The sequence below is a fragment of the Oncorhynchus masou genome, chromosome 31, assembly GCF_036934945.1.
Source record: "Oncorhynchus masou masou isolate Uvic2021 chromosome 31, UVic_Omas_1.1, whole genome shotgun sequence".
NCBI lineage: Eukaryota > Metazoa > Chordata > Actinopteri > Salmoniformes > Salmonidae > Oncorhynchus > Oncorhynchus masou.
Window position 1 is genome coordinate 92,855,919 of NC_088242.1, and position 19,314 is coordinate 92,875,232.

The following is a 19,314-nucleotide window of genomic DNA, read 5'->3' on the forward strand; positions in this document are numbered from 1 at the left end:
ACAAGACAATTATTCACTGAAAATTAAATCTGTCTTTCATTTAACTTATGTTGATACTTGATTGGCTATTTGCTGTCTTTTGAAAATACAAAAATAAATAACTGTTTTATGAAGCACTGGTAGACATTCATTGTTTTCAAAATCATATTTTCAGCAAAACAGATACATACGTTTACAATATGACATCAAATAAAAATAAAATAAGTGATATGTAAATGATTGGCAAAAGGCTCCAACCACCCAAGTCATAGACTGTTCACTCTGCTACCACACGGCAAGCGATACGAGAGCACCAAGTCTGGGACAAAAGGCTCCTTAACAGCTTCTACCCCCAAGCCATTAGACTGCTGAACAGCTTCCACCCCCAAGTCATTAGACTGCTGAACAGCTTCTACCCCCAAGCCATTAGACTGCTGAACAGCTTCCACCCCCAAGTCATTAGACTGCTGAACAGCTTCTACCCCCAAGCCATTAGACTGCTGAACAGCCATTTGAATGCTGAACAGCTTCCCCCAAGTCATTAGACTGCTGAACAGCTTCTACCCCCAAGCCATTAGACTGCTGAACAGCTTCTACCCCCAAGCCATTAGACTGCTGAACAGCCATTAGACTGCTGAACAGAACAGCTTCTACCCCCAAGCCATTAGACTGCTGAACAGCTTCCACCCCCCATTAGACTGCTGAACAGCTTCTACCCCCAAGCCATTTGAATGCTGAACAGCTTCTACCCCCAAGTCATTAGACTGCTGAACAGCTTCTACCCCCAAGCCATTAGACTGCTGAACAGCTTCTACCCCCAAGCCATTAGACTGCTGAACAGCTTCTACCCCCAAGCCATTAGACTGCTGAACAGCTTCTACCCCCAATCATTAGACTGCTGAACAGAACAGCTTCTACCCCCAAGCCATTAGACTGCTGAACAGCTTCTACCCCCCCATTAGAATGCTGAACAGCTTCTACCCCAAGCCATTAGACTGCTGAACAGCTTCTACCCCCAAGTCAATTAGACTGCTGAACAGTTTCTACCCCCAAGTCATTAGACTGCTGAACAGCTTCTACCCCAAGTCATTAGACTGCTGAACAGCTTTACCCCAAGTCATTAGACTGCTGAACAGTCATTAGACTCTAGCTTCTACACCCAAGTCATTAGACTGCTGAACAGCTTCTACCCCCAAGTCATTAGACTGCTGAACGTTAATGAAATGGCCACCTGCACTATTTGCATTGACCCCCTTTGTTATTGATGTATTTTTCTAATTGTTTTCCACTGACTCTCTTGAATTGGCTCGATGCACACTCACTAGACTCTACCCACACATTCACTGTGACACTGACCGACTTTCACACTAGCTGCTGCTACTGTGTTTATTATCTATGCTGATTGCATTGTCACTTTTACCCTTACCTACATGTACATACTGGATTACCTCGACTACCTTGCACATTGACTCGGTACTGGTACTCCTTGTATATTGCCTCTTTATTGTTATTGTGTTACTATTTAGAAAATATTTTCTTACTTTTTTAACTCTGCATTGTTGGGAATGGGCTCGAAATAAAGCCTCTCACAGTTGTTTTCGGCGTATGTGACCAATACAATTAGATTTTCATCTGAACAAATGAATGCTCTCGTTGTTATAATGAGGAATTTATTTAAATAATTTGGTTTTCCTTGAAGATTTGAATAGGCTGAGAAAGCCTTTCGTGATGGATCTAGACAATCTGGTGAAAAGGGAGGGTTTGCGACTCTTCTCTTCAAGTGGGAAGGACGATGCGATATCATAAATTACCTCTGGAGAAAAGGAGCCATGAGATGTTGTCATCGTCTCTGCAACGAAAGACCATCCAGCATGCCATCAATTTACATTTTTACTCATTTATCAGACACTGTTTGTTATCCAGAGAGACTTACAAGGAGCAATTAGGATGAAGTGCCTAGCTCAAGAGCACATTGACAGATTTTGCCTCGTGAACTCAGGGATTCTGAACCAGCAACCTATCGGTTACTGGCCCAACCTCTTAACCCACTAGGCTACCACCCAGCCCACAGTACAGTATGTCATAGGTAACAACTCAGAGGAGTACAATGTCTTTCCAAATGAATTAGTGGAATGGTAAAGGGATAATGTCTCAGTCTTGACTGAGCAGCAGCCTAAACAACAGCAGGGCTTACCTGTAAAGTACACAGTAGGGGAAATGTTCTGAGGCTGGTACTCCAGAGACTCTTGAGGACAGAGGTTCTTACTAACTTTCTTGGAACCCTGGTTGGTGGGAAAAGGCACATTAAAACAAACTGAAAAATGTTCGATATCTTAAAGTACAGCATATCAATTGTAAAGAAGCAGTGCAATGCCATGACACAAAGAATCATATATCTCATAAAAGGTCAACAGCAGTGTTATTCATGAAAGATGTATGTGTACTATACCTTTGTGTTAAAGGTGAGGACCTGCTCTCCAGTACTGCTGATGGTATCCCTTTCCAAATCAAACACGCCTTCTACAATGTCACTGGTGGCCACGCTGGTAGCGGACTCAAAATAACATTTAGCAGTGGCTTTGGTGATCATTTGAAGAATGACCATGCAAGTCGAAGTCTTTGGATCGTTCTGGACTGAAACATCAAAGTTTATATTGTCATACTCATCTGACCACTGTCTCAGGAAGCCCTTCACTGTCTCTTCAGCAAATATCTGGAGAAGCTGAGAGGAGAGCTCCTTGGATATGGCACATTGTTCCTTTCCCCATTTCAGCCTTGAAAGAATGGAGTCTGAAGCACTTCTGGCTGCTTCCAATGTTAAGACCTGTGGAGTGCTGTGGCTGTCCTGAAGGGCTATCACTTTATCCACCAATTCATGGCTGAAAATGTGGATGGTCCAAGTGGAAATTATTTTTCTCAATTTCCTAACAGCAGATCGGAGGTCGTCAAGATGTGAAGCACCCTGTCCATCTTCCTGTGTGTTCTCAACACTTTCCACCATAATGTCCACTACCACCCCAGCAGCTTGCCTGACTTTGTCCACAAAGGTTACAGGAAGTAAGTCCTCTGTGTGAAAGAAGTCCTCAATGATTGTGTTTCTAACAATGGGAAAGTCAATCTGAGCAGGAAACTCAGTGGGGATGGGAGTCCCGGGTAAGGCAAAGTGCCATTTCGACTGCCTTAATTTTGAAATAGGTGTTAGAGAGATGGAGGAGCGTGAAGAAGAGGTATTTCTTGTATTTTGGCTGTCAGCACTCCTACAACGGATCGTGCCAATATCCTCCAGCATGGATCCTGAGAGCTCAGTGGTTTTAGGTAGTAATTTGTGCGGAATGTCCACACAGGCATCGTTTCCACCAGGTGTAACACTGCTCTGGTTGACCTCAAGATGGCCGAGACTTGCTCTTTGTGATGCAGGACTGCTTTGATATGTAAAGATTTGGATTGAACCAAGTGTTGTGTCTGATCTTTGAAGATCTTTTCTGAGAAACTCCGTAATCTTACTTTGCAGACTGTAGTAGATGTTACGAGCAACAGACCAGATCCTTTTCTCAGAAACCTGTCCAGTGGTGAGCAGGGAGGTTCCAGATACCATGTCAGATGATTGGGTCGTCTGGGTGAGCTCTTGCTGGTCTTTCACCATGGTTTGTATAATATCAGTAGATGTGGTAGATGTAGATACAGACTGAAGGTACTTATCTGTTGTACCTTCCTCCACAATGTTAAATGATCGAGAGAGGACCTCACTCACTCCTTTCTCAGCTTTGGTTTGGAACTCATGACTAGAGAGTTTTTGGAGGCTCTTTGTTGAATGACTGTGGGAAGATGCAATGCCTTTGGATGCAGCTGTGCTGCAATCTAGACTTACTGGAGAGGTTCGCTCAGGAGAACCTTGGAGACGTTCAAACATGTCTCCACATGGTGTTGGGGACCTTGACAAGGAGATGTCTTTCAGCTGAGACAGAACACCACCTACCAACATGTTGACCTCAAGGGACATATCAGATATTTTCTTTCCTACTGTGGAGAAGCAAGGTGCATTTGATGTCTGATCCTCGCATGAGGTCAAGATTGTTGAAATGACCTCTTTGGTACTATTGGTCAGTAGAGCCTCGTCTGTTTCAGTCCAGAGAAGTTTTGAACTCTCGCTGACACCCCTGTGTAGAGCCACATCAAGGTTCAAACTGCGCAAGTGAGGCACACTCTTACTAGCTTGCCTCAAGTCCTGGCTTGCCAAACAAATGTGCTCCTTAGTCCCAAGATGTCCAGAGTCCTCTGTGGGTATATGACAAGACATTCTGCTCAGCATGTCTGACCTCCGCTGATGAATGATGAAGTCCTTTAATGTCTTCTTAATATTGTTATATAAACTAGTGGTAGCAGACCAGATCCTGCTCTGTAGCTTTTGTGCATTTTCCTGGAGGTTAAGTTCTCTCTCCTCTACTTCTGCAGATCGCGCCGAGCTCTGCAGGTCTTCCACAAATGTGTCAATGATGCCAAAGGCAGCAGAATCCGCACAAATATCCTTTGACCATGTGTACTGGTTTTGAATGGAACAAGACCTGGATGCTACAGAATAAGCAGGCTTTGCACTAGTTAAGCTACTGGTGGACTTTTTAACTAGGAACTCACTCACTGCTTGAGTGGCATTTCTCTTAAATTCCTCACTTGAGAGTTTTTTCATGCAATCTAACAGACTGGTCAAAGAAGCTGTGGCCTTACTTCTGCTGTCCTCAATTTGACAGGGGAACTCACATACTAATGGTGATGAGGCCCTGGAATGGGAGATATCCCCAAGCTGAGCCAGAACACCCTCTACAAATTTCTCTCTCTCAATAGAGAAGTCTGATCCTTTTTCTCCAACAGTGTACAGGGCGTGCTCCTTTGACATCTCAGTGTTGTACAAGACCAGAAGCTCTGAGATGACTTCTTTGGTGCAAGTTGTCAGAAGGAGCTTGCATTCTTCTGACTCAGTTTGTGCCCAAAGAAGTTTTGAGCTCTCACTTAGGCCTCTTTGTAAAGTAACTTCACCAGTGGACTCTGGCAACTGAGGCTCACTCTTACTGGGCCTATATTTCATGTCTAAGCAAGGAAGTGGAACTGTCTCCTTAAACTCAGCATTTGTGATGTTGTCATCAGATGTGACAATGCTCTTTAAGGCACATCGCTGAAGCTTGCCGAAATAATCTTTCAAGTTGTTTTGGATGCTGTCGTAAATGTGAACAGCAGCAGACCAGGCACTCTTCTGTTGGGGACTCTCTTCAGATTCAGCCAAGGACTTCATATCTGACACGAAAGTCTCAACAACTACTGACGCTGCTGAGCCCACTGGGTGAATTGACTCCGTCTTTACAATGCCAGACAATGTTTGACCTGACACAGCACCTGTTAACTCAGACTGAATGACTGAACTAGGAAAGCTCAAACTACTGACTTTTTTGGCAAGAACTCCACTCACTGCTTGTATTGCTGATGTTTGAAACTCCCGGCTGGAGAGTTTTTGGATGCTCTTAGACGTGAGCGTGCAGGAGGAACCAGATTCACTAATATTGTAGCTGCTCTCGTATTTCCTTATCAGGGCATCAAGATCCTCAATGAAGCCAACATGCGATGCCAAAAACGTGATCTTGTCCTTCAGATCTTTCAGCAAATTCTGTTTGTTCTCGTCAACAAAAGCCACCATTGTGTCAGAGATGGTGGTCATGACTTGCCCTGTTAGACTCTTGCTCTCTTGGTCAACTTTTTCAAGTTTAGCAGCCAGCTCTCTCACCATGCTCTCAGTCACCTTGGTCTGTGAGTCTCCCCTTACCGGTGTCACTAGAGAGGTTTGACTTGCGGAGGCACTCTTAACGACCACTGATAAGGCCGACTTGACATCTTTAGCCAACTCTGCCATTACAGCAGGGGTTAGCATCATCGAGCCTGCACTTCCAGATGGAGAATTGGACATGCATGCAAGTTTGGAGAGAGAACCTTGCAGGCTGTCCTGCACACAGGTGACGAGGGTGTCCTCTGAGACACCAAAGAGGACTTGTAGCGAGTCAGATTTGGTTGTCTTCTTCTGCACATCAGACAGAGAGGTTAGAGTCCTTGAAAAAAACAACAGAAATCATCACAGTCAAACAAATAATATGTTAGGCTGTGATGCACATTCAGTGTGTCAAATACATCTGCACCATTGAAAACAATGAGGAAAACGCTGCTGTTTCTCTGAGAAAAAACCTTAGTGTGATGTCAGCCTCACTGCTTAATTTCTAAAGCCCAATTAAATGTTTTTTTTTGTATAAGTCATTTGTATTGAAACTGGCCTGTAGATATCTATCTATCCTGGCAATATCTATCCTCTACAAAAATCCAAATTGCTATAAACTTCAAATACTGTAACATCTAATAACTTCAAGGACAATCATAAATACAAGGCAGTTTGAAGAAATGTTAAAGGGAAATTTCTAAATGTTTCAACTTCATATTCATCATCTCCAGCACCACCCCAACATCAGCATGTGAAAAACGGGCATTTCTATGTTTTGTAGTAAAAAAGAAAGAGGAAGATAAGTGTTTTCTATGACATCATCAACCAATTAGTAGGCAATGCCTACTCATAATTGGTTAAAATCACACAATGCACACTGATGATGTCATTAGAATCTAGAGCTGAGCATTTAACTTACATTTTTGTTATTTTTCGGTTCTTAAACAACTAATTGACCGACGTCGGCTCAATAATTTGAATTCCATATAGACAATTGTTTTCCTCTTCTGTGAGCTCGATGCTCAGTTTCTGTAGAGATAAATCCAATCAAGCACGAACTATGCAATGTAGTAGGGAGTTGTAGTTTCCAACAGGCCAATATTCTACATAGTTTAGCACAGAAAATATGGCAATTAATTACCATAATCCATTGCACGCCCACTTACTTGTCCACTCTGTGTGGAGCAGATACGGAAACCTCATTGACTGAGACGGAGAGACGAGAGAATGCACAAGAGAGATAAAAAGCAGTTGCGTTGCGAGGATTCTCTACCTGGAAATACATGATCTAAGTGATTGACAGTTGGTGTTCAGCGGTCATAAAAGTAGGTCTTATTGACTTAGAAGAACTACTAAAATAGTGATTTTGTCAGACAGGATAAGCAGCAGCTCTATAGAGATGAGTTGATGACTTGGAATGAAATAATAAAGTCATCAAATAAATATTTTATATGAGAAAGTAAATGATGGTTGATAAGTCATAAACAGTAATGGACAGTCACTACCATCATGGGACTTTTATTCATTGTTTGATTATGTGTTGTTACAGCATTCAACACACATAATCCATAATGCATTCAATGTCTAAAAAAAGTATTGAAATCCAAAACCGTGATTATTTTTTAAATATTTGAAACCAAACCAAACCAACCTCAAAAAGCACTAATTTCTCAGCACTATTGGAAACAGTTACGTCCCTCTATATTTTTTTTTACTACAAAGCATGGAAATGTGTCATTTTCACATATGGTGATGCTGGAGATGAATATGAAGTTGTTAAATTTCCCTTTAAGAACATACCTCATGGCCCCCTTGGGCAGGTAGCTTCCACTGCCCTTAGTCAGGTCAATCTCCTTGAACTTAAGTTGTGATTCCTGCTCTTCTTCCTCATCCTGCTCCATACAGTTGGAGGAAGGGTAGGGAGTCGGGATGCGAAAGCTATTGTAAGACTTTCGACTGCCTGGCCTCTTAGGTACACCAGCCTCAGTAAATCTCACGCGGGACTTGGTGTTAACCTTATCGTCTAACAGACTGGTGAGTGACACTGTGAGAGATCTCTGTGACAATGGAGAGGAGGCAGTATCTTGGATGCCCAGTAGTTCATAAAGACCTGGGATGATGATCTGCATCAGCTTGTCCGATAAAAACTGGACAATCCTCAGACACAAGCCGGCAAGCTGTTGTTTTGTCAGCTGTATTCCAGAAACAGAAGAAGTGTTTTAAAATGTTGCATAGTGCGTCTTTCAAAAGCTTATGAACAAGGTTAAACATTAGGCAGAGTTTTCATGGTAATCTGATTAAATTGTCAGTAACATGATCTTACCGGGTCAAACATGCCCTCACGAATCCCCCTCCATTGCCTGAAAACAATATTGTTATAAATGTTGTCATATCAGGATGCGTGACAGAATTGTTTTTATTTAATTATTTGCCTGATCGTGAAGTTATACTTGCTTTGTGTCAGTTGTTTTGGCAAAATTGGCAAAACTTTTCTAGCACTGAACATTTTTTTCTGATTAATCTGTTTCTAATTTGATCCTATTTCCTTGAAGGTGTGATAGTACCAAAGAAAACAGAACATACTTCTCAGTTAGGTTTTGAAGGAAGTCCATAAGTGTCAGATGTTCCACATTGTTGAGCTTCCCCTCTTCTGTGGTTTCCATCACTGAGGTTGCTCTGCTCCTGGTAGAATTGCTCTGCTCCTGGTAGAAATGTAATTATATTGCAAATAATCAAACTTAATATACAACAAATATCATACTGAAATAATTATTAACTGTTAAAGAGTGGAGGAGCATTGGCAACGTTGGGCCAATAAAACAACTGAAACACAACAGAGATGGTTGTGGTACGTCAACATTGCCAATGATAGCGTCACTATAACTTTTTATTGGATTAATGTTGTAATATGAAATGACAAGGTCAACTTACCATCTCATTGACAGCTTCAGAGGTCAGGTGGTCATCCATCACACAGACAGGCAGGTCTAGAGACTGGGACAAGGCTCTATGGTCATAACCAGGAGAGAATGGAAATAACATCAGAGCAGTCCCAATGGCAGAATCTAACCACTCTCTTCATGTCAAAGACTCACTCACTCATTTGCTTTGAAAAACCTACCCCTTAGAATGACTTCGATATTAACACGGAATAAATTTTGTTATTAAGAGATCTCTCAATAATAATTCTCACAATAGCATATTGGTAGTAGTCAGTGACATATTAAAGCTAAGCAGGGCTGGGTGTAGTTAAAACCCTGGATGGGGTTTGATCCTGGGCTGAGGTGCTGCCCAGCCTATTGTTTTTTTCTGAAAGTGTATATAATGTTTAAAATCTGACATGGTTTCAAAGGTACAAATTCAACCTATTTTATACAAGGTTTGGCTATGCTGAATTTAGTTTAAAATGATGACATCATCCTGTGGTTGAAATTTCACCCTCAAAACAACAGTTAGGCCTATTCCCCTATAGTTAGGCCTATACCCCGTAGTGGTTAGAGCATTGGACTAGTAACCGGAAGGTTGCGAGTTCAAACCCCCGAGCTGACAAAGTACAAATCTGTCGTTCTGCCCCTGAACAGGCAGTTAACCCACTGTTCCCAGGCCGTCATTGAAAATAAGAATGTGTTCTTAACTGACTTGCCTGGTTAAATAAAGGTAAAATAAAATAAAAAAATTATATCCACTATATCCCCCCCAACACACACACATTATATTTGACCAATATGTATGCAGCCCACCAGCCCTAAAGCATTATCCTTTTCGCTAGTTTCATCTAAATGGAAGGGCAACATGACATTGACAAACTTTGACATATCTGCTTTCACCGGGATTTAAAAACCCAGGCTTTCCTAAAATATTTACCTCAGCCAGTCTAGAACCCAGGTGTGTCTACAAAACACATGCACTCCTCCATAAGGTTCATGGCTTGCCTATTGTTTTATCCCAGTACAAGAGGGGCAACTGGATTCAGGATTAAACACAAGCAGTCTTTAAGGTATATCTTATTACAGTTTAGGCCTACCTTATTATTTTCTACCATCTGGCAATATCGTTTTAAGGAATGAAATCTGTTTTGTTGCTAGTATTATTAGTAACTGTACGAAAATACAGCTGTAGAGTACAAGAATCAGCTTCTTTCTGAAAGGAAGCCAAGCTCATAAACAATTTAGAACCTACAGACAATTATGACAACATTGGAACGCATGAATGTGTCACAAACGCCTTGTGGTCACATGTTAATTTAGGGCGTGGCTCCGCATTCGTGACCGGGTGTTTTATTTCTATTTCCCGGTATCCGTTATTGCCAATTAATACTTTTCTCATGCCGAAACCGGATTAGATACATACCGGTAGTTAAATGACAAATGTTATGATATTCGCAATGTTATTAAGCAGCAACAACAACATAAATAGCTACTACAATTTCGAAACATGATTTTGTCATCAGTTTAGTACAATTTGTTTGATTTGGTGGACCCACGACTAGACTTTATCTATGTTAGCTAGTTGCTAGCGACGCTCGTCAGCATAGGCTGCTACGTGATAAACAGTTCGCATTAGCGAATTAGCTACCTAGCTAGCCAGCCTAACAAGCTGTCACATCCAGTGGAAACCGATGCAACCCTGCTGCCAAATAAGGGCTAGCTCGATGACCCGTGGTAACAGTGAGGTCCCCATGAGTTTCAAGGCTTTAATAAGTGTTATCGTACAGGAAAAGCGAATAAAATACTGGTTGATGAGCTAGCTAAATTAGCTAGCAAGACGGGTATGACCGTTAACAGCGTGCATGCACAAATGCATGACGACACATTGAATATAAGTGAAGCAGGCATGCAGAACGAGATCGCCACAGCAAGCCAGATAGTAGAGGGGTACAACAACGCCGGGACACAGGCGTAGCTCATACAATTATATTTTGTTCCAGTCAATGACAATCTATGTTGAAAAATAAATACCTGCGTCAAATATATGGCATTGCATGCTTGTGCAAAGATTGCTTGCATGGATTTTTTAAAAATCCGGTGACCACTAGATGGCCTCGTATATCCACATTTAGATCAAATATACTTGATTTTTCATCAGTACTGTGAATGACAAGCCCACTGAATCTAGTTTAATAATCTTTATACTCAGCAGGTAGAGGCCTCGGTACTTCAAATCAGTGCTTAATTTGAGCCAGAACAGGATCCGGCACCTTTCCGTTCTGGACTGCTTTGTTCCGGAACCTATTTGGCTGAATCCGGTATCTCTTGTGCCATGAAAAATAATTTTCACTTTTTGCTATTTAACAATTATAATAAAAGCGATCAAAGTTCATTCGAGTTGCCTCTTCGTCAATTATCCTGCCCCCTCATCTCTCCAGAGTTGCACTTCATCATTTGTTTCCTTATAGAATCATAGATGCATGAAGGGTTCTGGAGGAATCTTCTAAAGTTACGGAATTACTGCTGTCTGTTCAGAAATAAATTAAATCATTCAGAATAGCCCAATACGTCATGAGAAGCCCTATAATTTAGCTACAGAGGACCAATAGCTTCTTTTTTAAATAGCCGAGCTGCGGATTGTAGCCCAATAACAAAGAATAGCCTACAGTCGGGAACGTGAGGCAAATCTGTCAGTGAAAAAACAGCACGCAGACAAAACAGGCCTTTTGCAATATTTCAAATACAATCGAGGGAAAACACAGTTTGAAAAGCAATGACTATTGCTGAAAAGATAAGACTATGCTGTAGACTACCAAAATATTTGATCAACTCCCAAACATTGTTTTACAAAACAGAGAAAGGGAGAGATAGGCTTTTGACACGAGCGCATCGACAATCTCCAGCCAGTGAGCTGCGCATCATTGGATGAGTCAGTGAAACTGGAAAGCATTTTTAGGACTAATTTCCACCTCATATTGTAGTCTACTATATGTTTCTCCACAAACCTAGGCCTATAGGCTATTGATGGATTCAAGACAAGGTCGTTTTTATTGATCTCTGATACTAAGTTTGTCAGTGTCAAAGTAGCCTGCCATTTCGATCATTTGTGCGGATTAAAAAAAGATGATGCCAAAGTCTCCAGTCATGTAAAATTATGTAGAATTGCACGAAATGCGGTTTTAAAAAGGCCAACACTTTCCCGGACCCTAGGCTACTAAAACTGTTCCCCGTGTGTGTAACAGGGTTGGTTATGTTTCCACTTGCCTCTAAAGAAATGTGTATTTAATTTTCAAGCATTGTTATTGGTTAGTTCAACTCTGATGACAATAAGGTGTGTTGTGATTGGCCCCGCTTGCAGATAGGGGGAGATCGCGAACGTCAGGTCTCACCAGTATGAAAATGTGATGCAAGGTGTCGGTCAGGTTATGAATACTGTTTTATATTTTACAATGTGTACAACTTTGCTGTACGTTACTGATTTATACATGTGTGGGTATATGGTACCTGTTGGTGATTGACGGGCGTTCTGGGATGTGCTTTGGCATATGATTGCTGTAAATAAGTGTGTTAGCTTGCATACACCGATGTAATGGTCACATAAGCCACTGCTAACACAGTTGTCTTCATGCTACAGATTTTGCCATCGACAGCCATCAATACCGTTAAGCCCTGCACAGCTAACGTGCTGTTTCCCATTTAACAACAGGTATTTACACATGTTATATTTTGTATTATATTTTTGAATTTTGTTCGCCCAGTATGAAAATGTGATGCAAGGGATTTTGCCATCGACAGCCATCAATACCGTTAAGCCCTGCACAACTAACGTGCTGTTTCCCATTTAACAACAGAAATAAATGCTCAACTGGGACCACTGGCCGAAGTTATTTATATTGAGAAAACACAACCCATGGAGAGTACATATACATCTGTGCCTTCTATAAGTGGCTCTACCCAAATGTGATGATATGCGTTCAATGCTCTATTATAATAGGTGATCTTTTTTCTCATGAGTTCTGGTACCACAGAACCCCCCCTCTTGCACCCACTCTTTGTTCTGGCACCTCCCAATTTACAAATTAAGCTCTGCTTCAAATTTTTATTTTACAAGGCAAGTCAGTTAAGAACATATTCATATTTTCAATAAAGGCCTAGGAACAGTGGGTTAACTGCCTGTTCAGGGGCAGAATGACAGATTTGTACCTTGTCAGTTCAGGGATTTGAACTTGCAACCTTTCGGTTACTAGTCTAACACTCTAACCACTAGGCTACTTGTCTTCGTGAATGGTTTAATGTGAGCCTGGTTGCATCCCTCCCAGGTGTCATGGAGCAGTGTGGCTTGGCTTGGCTGGGTTGTGTTTCGGAGGACGCATGGCTCTCGCCTCTCCCAAGTCCATATGGGAGTTGTAGCAATGGGACAAGACTGTAACTACCAATTGGGGGGGAAAAAAAGAAGTCACCTTGGGGGTTTGTGGTATATGGCCAATATACCTCCGCGTCGCGTTGTGCCGAAGAACAGCCCGTGGCCGTGGTATATTGGCCACACCTCCTTGGGCCTTATTTCTTAATTGTACACAATTGGACACTTTTACAATTACTGTATGGTAAACATTGACATCTGTCTGGGTGGAACACCCTCCATAATGAGTGTCTGTGTGGGACACCCTCCATTACGGCTCCATCAGTGTTGAGCCCTCTCACTCTGATTGTATGGGACACTCAATTACGGCTCCTTGTGTTTCCAATCTTCTTCCTCTGGCAGGATTACTTCCACGTGCAACTGTCAGACGACAAGCAGGTGAGGCACTTCCTGGAGCTGAGCTATGCTGGTGCCATCCTTCGGGACAGCTGGGTCCTGACAGACGTTGGCATCACCCCTAGCAGTGCCATCTGCTGACTGCTGAAGGTACCAGCCGAACACCTAGCTGTTTCTACCCGTGCTTGAAAATGCATATCAAAGTGAGCTGGCTATTGCTTGAAACAGCTTCATACTATCATTAACATAAAGTGTTTCAGATATAGTGTGGTGATATATATTATGGCGATATATAGCATGGTGATATATAGTGTGGTGATATATATTATGGTTATATAGTATGATTATATAGATTGGTAATATATAATATGGTGATATAGTATGGTTATATAGTATGGTTATATAGTATGATTATATAGTATGGTTAAATAGTATGATTAGGTGATTTAGTTAATTCAAACAGGTGCCATTAATACAGGTCACGAGTGGAGGACAGAGGAGCCTCTTACAGGTCTGTGAGAGCCAGAAATCTTGCTTGTTTGTAGGTGACCAAATACTTATTTTCCACCATAATTTGCAAATAAATTCATAAAAAATCCTACAATGTGATTTTTCAGGATTTTTTTTTCTCATTTTGTCTGTCATAGTTGAAGTGTACCTATGATGAAAATTACAGGCCTCTCTCATCTTTTTAAGTGGGAAAACTGGCTGCCCCACTGTAATTGGTATATAGTATGGTGATAGTAAGGTCACCCTGCTTGAGACTTAAAGTAATTTTTGCTCCCACATGGTTATAGTGATTGTTGGTGGCTTTATATGAGACCATGGTTATGGTGATATATAGTATGTTGAGGTCACCCTGCTTGAGACTTAAAGTAAACTGCTTTATACCAAGACCATGGTTATGGTAGAGTGATTGGTTAGTAAGAACACTGCTTTATACTGAGACCATGGTTATGGTAGAGTGATTGGTTAGTAAGAACACTGCTTTATACTGAGACCATGGTTATGGTAGAGTGACCATGGTTATGGTAGAGTACACTGCTTTATTGAGACTTAAGTAACACTGCTTTATACTGAGACCATGGTTATGGTAGAGTGATTGGTTAGTAAGAACACTGCTTTATACTGAGACCATGTGGAAGTGATTGGTTAGTAAGAACACTGCTTCGTGAGTGTGAAGTGTTGTTGTACAGAGGTCCCTGGGTACATGTCCAGAGCCAGACAGGGACAGAACTCACTCTGTTCCACAAAGTTCTGTGGAAGATTTGCTAACAGAGGAGAGTGGTTATGTATCTAAGTACAAATTTAACCATCAGAATAATGTTTATTTGTGTTCCTTACTCCTTACTTACACATCCCATCATTAACATAGTCAAAGCCAGACCTTCTGTCGGTCTCTCCTTCTTGCTGGTTGACTAGAGTGGAAATCTATAGTATTGTATGGTTGACCTGGGATAGAGCTGAAATGTGGCCCGATGTCGTGTTGCCTTTGTACCAAACACCCTTACAGTCATAAACCTTTTCCCCATGTAATCGCCTCAACCTCAGTCTGGTGTTCGCTAACAGTATCTGAAGAGTCTGTATACCCAGTGGTGTATAGTACAGTAGAGCACAGCAGACTACAGTAGAGCACAGCAGAGTACAGTAGAGTACAGTAGAGCACAGCAGGCTGTATAGTAGGAGAAGAAGATGCCCTTTGGGTTCATTGAAATACAATTCATAATATTTCTGTTAACAATTTAATCTGCACCCAGATTAGTCCTCAATTTAATTTTCACCCAGATTAGTGTTCAATTTAATCTGCACCCAGATTAGTGTTCAATGTGATAGAACAAAACTCAGTACAGCACATGAATTAGAACATGTTGTTACAAATTTGAGCCACGAGATGGTGGTAGATTATAAGTTTAAATAGCATGGACCTTTGATTTGTCTCTGGATAGAAATTGCCCTTGGGCACAGATCTAGGATCAGTTTACTCTCACCAAATCCTAACCTCTACCATTAGCAGTACAAACACAAACCAGACCTAAGATCAGTGCAAAGGAGCCACTTCATCTTACCCCTGTAATTGTATGACTCCTAACTTATATATACTGAGTGTACCAAACATGAGAAACACCTTCTTAATATTGAGTTGCACCCGCCCTTTGCCATCTGAACAGCCTCAATTCGTTGGGGCATGGACTCTACAAGGTGTTTGAAAGCGTTCCCCAGGGATGCTGGCCCATGTTGACTCCAATGCTTCCAACAGTTGTGCCAGGTCGGCTGGATGTTCTTTGGGTGGTGGACCATTCATGATACACACAGGAAACTGTTGAGTGTGAAAAACCCCAGCAGCATTGCAGTTCTTGACACAAACCGGTGCACCTGGCACCTACTACCCCATTCAAAGGCACTTAAATATTTTGTCTTGCCCATTCACCCTCTGAATGGCACACATACACAATCCATGCCTCAATTGTCTCAAGGCTTAAAAATCCTTCTTTAACCTGTCCGCTCCCCTTCATCTACACTGAAGTGGATTTAACAAGTGACATCATGAAGGGATCATAGCTTTCACCTGGATTCACCTGGTGAGTCTTTGTCATGGAAAGAACAGGTGTTCATAATGTTTTGTTTACTCGGTGTATAAAACACAACATAGGTATTTATGTAAAACAAGTGAATTTACTGTATGACCATGGTCTTATACTTCAGCGGGAGCCGGTGGTGCGTGTGTTCAGTGCCGTGACGGGGAGACCCTCTCAGTCTTGGGCACTGTGTTTCTCCTGAGTACATCTGTGGCCAGGCTCATGACCCTGGTGTTCCAGCAGTGTGGGCTTCCCGTGAGCTCCTTCAGACTGAGATCTCCCACCGGCCTGCAACTCTACGACTGCAACCGGCTGCACGACTACGCCATTGACCTGGGTATGGCCTTCCTTGTGCAGTAGATCAATGGTCCTCTGGCTCAACACCTTATGGATGTAACACAGAGACAAATGGACTGTATGGAACACATTCTTGGTTCATGGCAACCAGGAGGACAACCTGCATGTGTCTCTGTCTCCCAGGGGCTACTCTACGGTTGGACACCTGGGATGGGTGGGCGGAGTTCCTCAGAGGCTGCTTCCTGGGACACAGACTGACCGTCCAACGACACCTGTCTAGGGAGAGACCTGTGATGAGGTCAGAATACACATCTACACACTGAACTGTATGATAGACTTACTATCAACAGTGATGGTACTGAACCTTTATATAGCTTACAATAATGGTACTGAACCTTTATATAGCTTACAATGATAGTACTGACCCTGTATATAGCTTACAATGATAGTACTGACCCTGTATATAGCTTACAATGATAGTACTGACCCTGTATATAGCTTATATTCTCTTGTTTTTTTCCTTCATACGTTTTTTCTCTTACCCTGATATTTAATACTGCATTGTTGGAAAGAGCTTGCAAGTAAGCATTTTACTCTACTGTTTTATAACCCACTGTATCTTGTGAACTTGACAAAAAAAAAACTTGAAACGTGTTATAAATACATTGATTCTGTATTATTCCAGGTTCCAGCTCCGGGTGGCACTCTACATCGCTGCTTCTCTGGGCCACCTGGACCTGGCCGGCTGGCTGCTGGACAGGGGGTGCGTGTCATTGAGCCGGTGGGTATTCACCCTTACCGTGAGTGGTGCCACCCGGCCCACCCCGACGTCACCAAGTGTCCCGCTGTCGACTCCATCGTAGCGCAGCTTACAATAATAGTACTGACCGTATATAGCTCCATCCTCAAAATCTTTATGCCAGCAGCGTTCTGACCCTTGCCTATCGGGATAGGCTCGTGACCCCTGAGGATCGCCCTTCAGTACGGCCACTGAGTCACCTGGCCACCAAGCTGTGCTCTGTGGTGGTCCTCCCAGGTATGGCCCTGCCCATTACCTCCAGACCCCCATCAACTGCCCATCTCATGTATCCTGCCCGCTCCGCGCCCTGGCATCCCAGGATAAACCTCTTCAACTCCCGAAGCTCCACCCTGTGGCCACGAGGGATGAAAGAGAGAAGAAGAGGGGGAAGAAGAGGGGATGTGAGGAGGATGAGAGTGGGGATCAGAACAGCAACCAATGGAGGAGCAGAGTCCCGCTCCCGCCCATTTCCAGAGACACCAATCTCAGACCTGTGTTTGCCTCGCCAAACTCCGCCCAGATCCTCACCACCTCACTGGAGGCCTTTTCTCTCCACTGCGACCGCACACCCAGAGAAAACGCCATATACTGTTTGGCCTTGGCCAGGTTAAGGAACTCTTATTTTATTATTATTATTTTTTTTTACAGTGAACAAGATGAGACTTTGGAACAGACGATGCCTGAAACAATGCGGACGACTTAGAATTTCGTTCCTTTGGATGATGCTTATAGATATAGTCAGTACTGTGTTTGATTTGTGTGCAGAAAGTTTACAACGGCATGCAGTGGATTCTCAGTCATTCCTATTCTCAAGTAACAAAAAACGTATCATATTTCACTGGCTATTTGTAGTAGCCAAATGTGAATGGAATTATTATTATTCTAGAATCATTCAGTATGTGATTGTACTGGATGTGACTATGTGGTTGTACTGAATGTGACTATGTGGTTGTGCTGTATGTGATTGTACTGAATGTGGTTGTACTGTACGTGATTGTAAGTGTTTGACATGGGTCTAATTGAGGCTCCACCCCCCCCATTTAACACTTGTTTTTACTCATAGAAATCCTCACTTGCTGATGAAGACCTGTAGTGGTTGAAATCAATGTAAAATACAGTATGAACACTGCTGCCTTAAGTCTTTTATTAAGATGTGGATCATTATTGCTCATTTAAATGAGTCTGTGCAGTGTCAAAATAATACATACTGTATTTCACAGAGTATTTGACAAACTCTTTATTTACGTTACAAAACTGACAACGACTGTAACGATGTGTTGGCACAGCATGTGTCATCATTCCCCTGCAGTGTGTGGATTTACACAGCAACATAGCAGACAGCTTAAATAGTTGATTTTATTTAACCTTTATTTCACTAGACAAGTCAGTTAAGAACAAATTCTTATTTCCAATGATAGCCAAACCCGGACGACGCTGGTCCAATTATGCGGCACCCTATGGGACTCCCAATCACTTGGGAGTGGGAAGGATACCAAGTCCAATATCACACACTTCTTCCTTAGTATTCTGAGAGATGTCTGATATCTGTGAGAGCTATGAGTGGATCGTGGACCCATGCATAAATGATAACTTTGCCGTAACTCAGTGGGGCAAGTAGAACGTCCTGGTTAGTGTATGTGCATTATCTTGTCAGTTGATTGTCTTTGTCTCAAAGCCTTTCCATTTCTGGGGGATTGAAGAAGCTTCTGATCTCAACCTTCTTGACAGGTACGAAACGCTTGGTTAGTGTATGTGTCTTATCCAATGGGTTGTCAGGTGAACGTTGAAGATGCTTCTTGGAGGTGATCTAATGATGTCATTGAATCGCTGTCATTGAGTTGCTCACTGGACAAGACAATTATTCACTGAAAATGAAATCTGTATTTATTTTCACTATTGTGGATATTTAATTACAGTCTTTTGAAAATAAAAAGCAGTTTTTGTTAAGTGATGTTGAAATGTTTTATGACACTTTTTTTGACACTTGCAAGCATTAATTTTTCAGCCGAGCAAATGCATCATTTTACAAACTGCTTAAATAATTTCACAGGTTGTGGTAAGTCTGCACACAGTCCCCAAGTAATCATATTTTATTTTATTTGTCACATGCGCCGAATACAACAGGTACAATCTTACTCTGAAATGCTTACTTACAGGCCCTTAACCTCTTAAATGTAAACTCCCCATATTTGGGGACCCTATTAGATATTTTTTAAATTCAATTTAGT

At 42.1% G+C, this 19,314-nt stretch overlaps 1 pseudogene; it reads left to right on the plus strand.

Moving 5' to 3' along the window:
* Positions 1-12,568: 12,568 nt before the first annotated feature.
* LOC135525062 (protein ANKUB1-like) overlaps positions 12,569-19,314 on the plus strand; it is a 12,770-nt pseudogene continuing 6,024 nt past the window's right edge.